The 7,935-nt window shown below is 43.1% G+C and overlaps 1 pseudogene; it reads right to left on the reverse strand.

Moving 5' to 3' along the window:
* Positions 1 to 4,969: 4,969 nt before the first annotated feature.
* LOC103206490 lies at positions 4,970 to 5,599 on the reverse strand (annotated as a pseudogene).
* Positions 5,600 to 7,935: the final 2,336 nt, after the last annotated feature.

Here is a 7,935-nt window from a genome sequence, read left to right on the forward strand (position 1 = left end):
GTGACACAGGTTGGATGGACTGTATGTGTCTTGGTGGGATAAAATTGCCTAAGCCCCACAATTTGCATATTAGGACCCCCCAACTCCTACCCAGGAGCCACTGGGGTGAGGGTGCTGGGGAACAAGCCCTCCAGGCAAGGCCCTGGGCCTCCTTGCTCCTGGAGTGGCTGGCGGTGGGAGGGAGTCATGGACTTCAGATACTGGGGAACTAGCCAGGGAATCCTGCTTGCGTTTTTGGAAATCAGTCAAGTGATTTCAGGGAAGAGGATGAGCAAGCAGAGATGAAACGGCTCTAAGTTAAAAATAATAATAATAACAGCCAGGGTAGAGCCAGACTTCAAACCATTCATTCACTCAGTAGTTAGTGAGACTCATACCAGCAACTGTTCTGAGTGCTGGGGATACAGCAGACTATGATACACAATCTCTGCCCTCTTGGAGTTCTGTTCTAGGAGGATAATAAATAAACAGATAATAAACTAAAAATCAATTTATATCAGATGATAGCACTGTTAATTTTTTTTTTTTTTTTTTTAAAGGGCATATGAAGAGGATTAATAGTGCTGAGGAATCCCCTGGGTGGCACAGTGAAGTGCTTGCTCACTAGCCAAAAGGGAGGTGGTTTGAATCCACTGTCAAGTATCTTGGAAGACAGTCCTGGCATTGTGCTTCAGAAGGGCCACAGCTTTGAAAACATAGGGTGTACTTTTCTGCATTGCACACATGGGGTCTCCATGAATTGGAATTAAATCAACAGCAGCTAACAACATCAATAGTGCTGGAGAAAAAAGAGTTGCTACAAAGAAATGTTCCACAAAGCTTTTGTCTCTGGCTTCCAGTTGAGCGATGCCAGTGGAAAAATTCATCAGTCAACGCATGTGAGAGGAAGATTTATTCATCCAGCTGCTGCTTTGTGGCTGGGTGTCAGGGACATAGCCATTGGTCCTGGAAGGTGGCCCCTGCCCATTCAACTCTTCCTCTGGGTTCTGATCCCTACCTTGCCCCCTCAGGCCTATTGTTGTTGTCTTGTTACCATCCAGTCAATTTTCAATATATAGTGACCTATGTGACAGAATAGAACTACCCCATTGGGTTTTCTAGGCTGTAGTCTTTACAGGGAGGAGGCCTGGTGACATGGTAGTTAAAGTGTTTGGCTGCTAACCAAAGGTCAGCGGTTCAAACCACCAGCTTCCTCATGGGAGAAAGATGTGGCAGTATGCTTCCATAAGAATTTACAGTCTTGGAAACCCAATGGGGAAGTTCTACTCTGCCCTTTAGGGTCGCTATGAGTCAGAAGCAACTCAGTGGCAGTGGGTTTTGTTTGATTTTTTTTCTTTTTTTTTTTTTACGTCTTTATGGGAGCAGATCACCAGGTTTTTCTCCCACAGAGCTGCTAGGTGACTTCAAACCACCAACTTTTGGTAAGCAGCTGAGTCACCAGGGCTCCCCCAGGGACTATACGCTCCCTGTAGTTTTTCTATACTCTCCCCCAAGTTGTTATAAAGAGGTCCTATGTTGACTTCTCCTTGCATAAATCTTATTTGAATGTGGCATCTATGTTTCTGCTGAGACCCTGGTTAATCAAGGAATGACCTGATAAGATGATATTAGGGCAGAGAGACGTCAGTCAGACACTTGGGAGAAGAGTGTTCCAAATGGAAAGAACAACTATAATAGCCAACCATGTTCATATTTACATAGTGTTTATGATGTACACATTCAAAGGCCATGAATTAGAAGCATCCTTGGCCTATTAGAGGGATGGCAAGGAGGATGGCTGAGGGAGCCAACAAAAAGCAAGGAGGAGAAAGTAGGCAATGACGTCAGATATATGAGGGAGGTGACACATTGGGCTAAAAGCCATTGTAAAGGCTTTGGCTTTTATCCTAAGTAACATGGAAAATCGTTGGGAGAGTTTTAAGCAAAAGAGTGATGTGCTCTGAAATGTTTTGTAAATGTTCTGATTGTTGTGTGGAAGACTTCCTGGGGGAGGCTGAGGATGGATACAAGAAAACGGGTTAAGAAGTTACTGCAATAATCCTGAAGAGAGCAGTAACTTGTATTAAGGGTGCAAGCTGTACTCATGGTAAGAGTGGTTGAATTCTGGATTACTGAGGATAGAACAGTTGGAGTTGATGGAAGTGTGAGAGAAAGAGGCTCACTGCACATAAATTCATGTTAGCAAAATTCCTTGGAGTCCTCTGGTCCTCCTCACTCCAGAGTGTCTACCCCATATGACACAAGTCTACCCAGCAAATATCCCCTCAGCACCTACCGTGTACCAAGTTTGTGTTGGAAATACAAAGATGGCTGGACTCTGATTGTATACTCTTTCTAGAAATATGGCAATATTTACACCTAAGTCCTATAGGCAAAACACACATCCAGCTATGAGCTTTGGTTCCCCTTTCCATTGTTTGTAAGTCTATCAGTTATTTATGACATATAAATTAGTAGAACTTTTTCTAAATTCTAGACATTTGTAAAGTGATGATACCTTGTTAATCATTTCATGCTTTTAAGTACAAAAATATTTCTTTATTATGAGAAAAGTTATCAACTGTACACTAAAAATATTTCTGCGTGGCATCATTAAAAAAACCTCCTTAAAACCCCCTTCAGCCCTTAACAGTTGAGCTTTGAAAGTCACTTTTGTCTTCCAGCTTAGACTGATGGCTCCCTCACCCTCCATCCCATCACCCACACTCAAGTTTTACAGCTGTAGGAATCTCTTATTCATCAATCCAGGTCCTCTGGTAAGCAGACATTGAAATGGAGTTAGTACAAGAGGTGTCTTGCTGTTTATCACCTGTAAAATATAGAGAGGGAGGGATCGGGATTGGGGAGGGAAAGACTTCAGATCATAATACTGGTCTGATACCAATGAAAGGAAAGTGGGAAGGATGCAGAATTGGGTAACGAGTTATGACAAAGGCTTGGCCAAGCCAGTGAGAAGCTCTGGAGCACAGGTGGTCCTGTGCCGGCAGTTCCCGTGTTAGACAGGAATGTGCTCGGTGGCTGGGAGCTGCCTAGGAAGAGTGTGACTGTGGCTCAAAGGCGGCGGCAGATCCCAAACGTGATGCAGGTTGAAGCTGTAAGCTAGCTGCATTCCGCTTAGCTAAACATCAGGTTCTTTTGGAAAGGGAGATCTGAGTAGTGCATCTCCATGGTTGCCACAAAGAGCCATTGGAAAAAAGTCAAAAACATTCTAATCACACTGGAAATCCTTCACAATTGCTTCACAGCATTTCTTCAATCAATCATAATAGTCCCACCATCAAGGTGTTGTTTTGTTGTTGTTGTTAAGTGCCGTCGAGTCGTTTCCGACTCATAGTGACCCCATGCACCATCAATACAAGGAAGACCCGTTAATATGACTGTTATTCAAATTTATGCCCCAACCACCTAAGCCACAGATGAGGAAATTGAAGAATTTTATCAGCTTCTACAGTCTGAAATTGACCAAACATGCAATCAGGATGTGTTAATTATCACTGGTGACTGGAATGCAAAAGTTGGAAACAAAGAAGAATCACCGGTAGTTGGAAAATTTGGCCTTGGTGACAGAAATAATGCTGGAACTTGTATGGTAGAATTTTGCAAGACCAACGAGTTGTTCATTGCAAACACCTTTTTTCAACAACACAAATGGAGGCTGTACACGTGGACTTCACCAGATGGAACACACACGAATCAGATTGACTACATCTGTGGCAAGAGGTGGTGGAAAAGCTCAATATCTTCAGCCAAAACCAGGCCAGGAGCTGATTGTGGAACAGACCATCAACTGCTCCTATGCAAATTCAACTTGAAGTTAAAGACAATTAAAACAAGTCCAAGAGAGCCAAAGTATGATCTTGAATATATCCCTCCTGAATTTAGAGAACATCTAAAGAATAGATTTGATGCATTGAACACCAATGACCGAAAGCCAGATGAATTATGGGAAGATATCAAGAACATTATCCATGAAGAAAGCAAGAGATCACTAAAAAGACAAGAAAAGAAGAGAAGACCAAAGTGGATGACAGAAGAGACTCTGAACCTTGCCCTTGAGTGGAGAATAGCTAAAGCAAATGGAAGAAATGAAAAGGTAAAAGAGCTGAACAGAAGATTTCAAAGAGCAGTTCGAGTAGACAAAGCCAATTACTATAATGAAATGTGCAAAGACCTGGAGTCTGAAAACCAAAAAAAAAAAAAAAAAACCCATCAATATACTTGCTCCTAATCTAACCTGTTCTCAACTCAGTAGCCAGAGTGAGCCTTTTAAACGTAGATTGGGTCATTCTTGCTCAGAATCCTATAATGACTCCCCACTTCACTCAGTAAAATCCCAAGTCTTTACAATAACATAGAAGGCGCTACATGATTTGTCTTCTTGTTACGCACTGTACTTTTCTGACCTCAGCAAGCTGTATGCTTCCCCAAGTTCAGTTAGCTCCAGCCACACTGGCCTCCCAGCTGGTCCTTCAGGCGGCCAGGTCTGCTGCTGCCTGGGGCTTTGCTTCTACTCTGAAACGTTGTTCGGTAGGTATCTACTGTCTCCTTCACCTCCTTCAAATCTCTGCTCAAATCTCACTTTCTCAATGAAACCTACCCTGACCCCTTGACCACCATATTATTATTACTTGATATTTGAAATACAACTTTATTCTGGTTCTAAACAAAAAGGAAGGGAATGACAGCAACAAACAAGACTTCACCACAGACCATGTGATGTGAGTGTAGCAGCCTTATATTTGACACTTAAGGAGGAAAACAACTGTTCCAAAACAGCTACAGATACAGGTCCAGTAAACGGACCTTTAGTTAACTGCCACATTCATTCTGAAGCCCATCATCTCCTTCAGCATCCCAAAGATTAGCACATGTTGTCCTCAGCTATATAATAAAGTGGTAAACACGCTGCACCACTGACATCACAGGACCGTTGCCTATGAAACTAGACTTCTGATGCTGGGCTCCAGCTTCATTCCCTCACAGGTTGTGCAACCTCTAAATCACGCTCATGTTGCGCTAGCAAAGCTGGGTCCGTGACAACCTCTGGTGGGGCAAGAGCAGGCATGGCAACTCTTAACTTAGGCTCTCTAGAGTTAGTTTTCTAGTAAGCCAAAGGAAGGGCTTTTCACAGTTGTAGATACTGTTATCAGAAATTTCATAGTACTGAAAATGTCTTCTTTTGATGGAAGGCAATGGATTTTGCCTTAACTTTCCAGCCCTTAATGTCTGCTTTGTTGCCACACAGCGTGATGGGGATGTTTTCACATATGCAAACCAGGTCCCTATGCCAATTAGGCCTGTTGTTGTAAGTAACTCTCAGCATTACATTAAACATAAAGGCACACTGGGCTTGGACATAATAGCTATCTCTTAGTTCCCAGATTTCTCCTGACCAGCCAGCCATATCCCACACATTGAATTTAATTGGTCCTCTGTTAGTATGGAACACAAGGGGATGGACCTCAACACCCAAGGTGGCTACATATGTCTCAAATTCACCAGTCATCTGACCTTTTACAAATGTAGCTTTTCCAGAACCACCATCACCAACCAATATGTATTTTAAATGGACTTAGGGTTCTCCTTGGGCAGCCGTCATAATGATTCTTCCAGAAGCATCTCCACATCCCGTTAGAGCACCCTATTAATATGATAAAATGCCCCATGCTTCCCAGCCTAGCATTTCCCAATGCCCCTTACAACAATTAAGACCTAATAAAGTCTAGTCATATCAAGTGGCTCGAACTTGCTAGCTGCTCTGTGGAAAGAGGATAGGACAGTCTGCTTCTGAAAAGATTTACAGCCTTGGAAACCCAATGGGGGTTGCTATGACATGGTGGCAGAGAGTATATGATACTGGTGTGTTCATAGTTTGCTGTTGATTTATGTATATTTTTTACAACCTTTTGGAAATTCCGTCATTTAGCTGGATAGGTTGTTCTTAACTTTCAGAATTTCAACTCTTGCCCATTCTACCTGAATACCCCTAAAACTATTTTTCTTGGTCTAGCTACCTAACTGGGAGCTCTGGTGGTGTAGTGCCTGAGGCATTTGACTGCTAACCAGAAGGCTGGTGGTTCAAACCCACCAGCCACTTCTTGGAAGGAAGATTGGGCAACCTGCTTCCGTAGTGATACTGCCTCAGAAACCCAAGGAGGGGTTGCTATGAGTCGGATCTGACTCGACGGCAGTGAGTTTGGTTTTTTGATTTGGTTAGCTACCCAACTGTGATTTGGAAAGTTGTTTTAGTGGTGCAGTGAGCCAGCCACTGGGGCAAAGGCCTGGCTTTCACATTTTAATATTTAAACAGTATCGTTTATGCAATTCAACATGACTTTTTCTCGTTTGAACTGATTTTCTCATCAGTTTTGCAAGACAGGAGAAAAAATGTTAGCAATAAATTGTGAAATAGATCTTTTGCTAAAGTTCAATATGTTTAAACAGTTTCTTTTACCCAAGTCAACATTATTTTTCTCATTCCAACAGGTTTTCTCATTTCAAGTTAAAGTTGATTTTCATACATGATTTATCTCAAGTATACCTCCCTGGCTTAAGGAGCTCTAGTGGTGCAGTGGTTAAAGCATTTGGCTGCTAACCAGAATGTCAGTGGTTTGAACCCAGCAGCCACCGCATGGGAGAAAGATGAGGCAGTCTGCTTCTGTAAGGGTTTGCAGCCTTGGAAACCCTGTGGGGTAGTTCTCCTCTGTCCCATAGGGCCACTGTTGTTGTTGTTGCTATGTGCCATTGAATCAGACTTGACTCATAGTGACCCCGCCTTGGGTTTCCGAGGTGGTATCACTATGGAAGTAGATTGCCCAACTTTGCTTCTGAGGAGTGGCTAGTGGGTTTGAACCTTCAGCCTTCTGATTAGCAATCAAGTGCCTTAGGCACTGCGCTACCAGAGCTCCTCCCCGTAGGGCCACTATGGGTTGGAGTTGATAGCAGTGGGTTTGGTTTGGTTATACCTGGCTTGTCTTTTGAGCTAAAAATCATAGTGACTTTTTGTTGAAATCAGTTTCATTTGTTAATTTGTTATTACGGATGCTCCAATATCGACTGGGAGGCATTTACATGTTATGCGCTCTATCGGATTAATTTCCACATCCCTGCCCTCAGTAAGTTAACAGAATGACAAATAAAAGATCTTTGTTAGTGTGTTGGGAATGAGGTCTGTCCAGGGAAGCCATGAGTCTTGGTTGACTCTGGGTGGGGGTGGGAGGTGCACAGGGCCTCTCATTGACCACATCCTCCTCTTGTCAGCTCTTTGTATCTGATTTTCACAGCTGATGATCGAATCTAAGCATTGACAAAATGTCCTGAAAACTGTGTTCAAATCAGAATACAGGTTTCCCTCAGTATCTGAAGGTAAAGCGTCCTATGAAACTTTTCATAAGCCAAAATAGCTTAAAGTGAAGCAGCAATTACTATTATATGGGAAACACTTTGAGTGTTCCCAGACCCCCCCAAAATAACCTACCAATTCATACCAAATGTTTTGGTTACCTAGTGCTGCTCTGACAAGAGTATACCACAAATGGGATGGCCTTAACAAACAGAAGTTTATTCTCTTACAGTTTAGAGGCTTTAAGTCCAAGTTCAAAGTGCCAGGCTCCAGGGGCTGGGTGAAAGCCCCTCAACCTTGGGCTTCAGCTCTACCTCTTGCTCGCAGCCTTCTGGAGCTAGAGGATTTTCTTCACTCAGACAGCTGCTGGCTACTGAGACTGACAAACCCAAGGTTGACAACTAAAAAGGCACAGTCCCGATGTTACCAAACCACACAGCAGGCCATTGATTCAAGTCCTCTGAAAGTCCCAAGGTTGGCAGAGCATGGCAGGCAGCTAAACAACGACATGGTTACATGCAAGGTCTAAGTGTGCCATAAGCTAAAGACTATCCCCAAGGCTTCTCCTTATATAGAGGAAGCAGACCACATCC

Source organism: Orycteropus afer, unplaced genomic scaffold (genome assembly GCF_000298275.1).
Source record: "Orycteropus afer afer isolate SDZICR_OR568_19922 unplaced genomic scaffold, OryAfe1.0 scaffold00320, whole genome shotgun sequence".
Taxonomy (NCBI): domain Eukaryota; kingdom Metazoa; phylum Chordata; class Mammalia; order Tubulidentata; family Orycteropodidae; genus Orycteropus; species Orycteropus afer.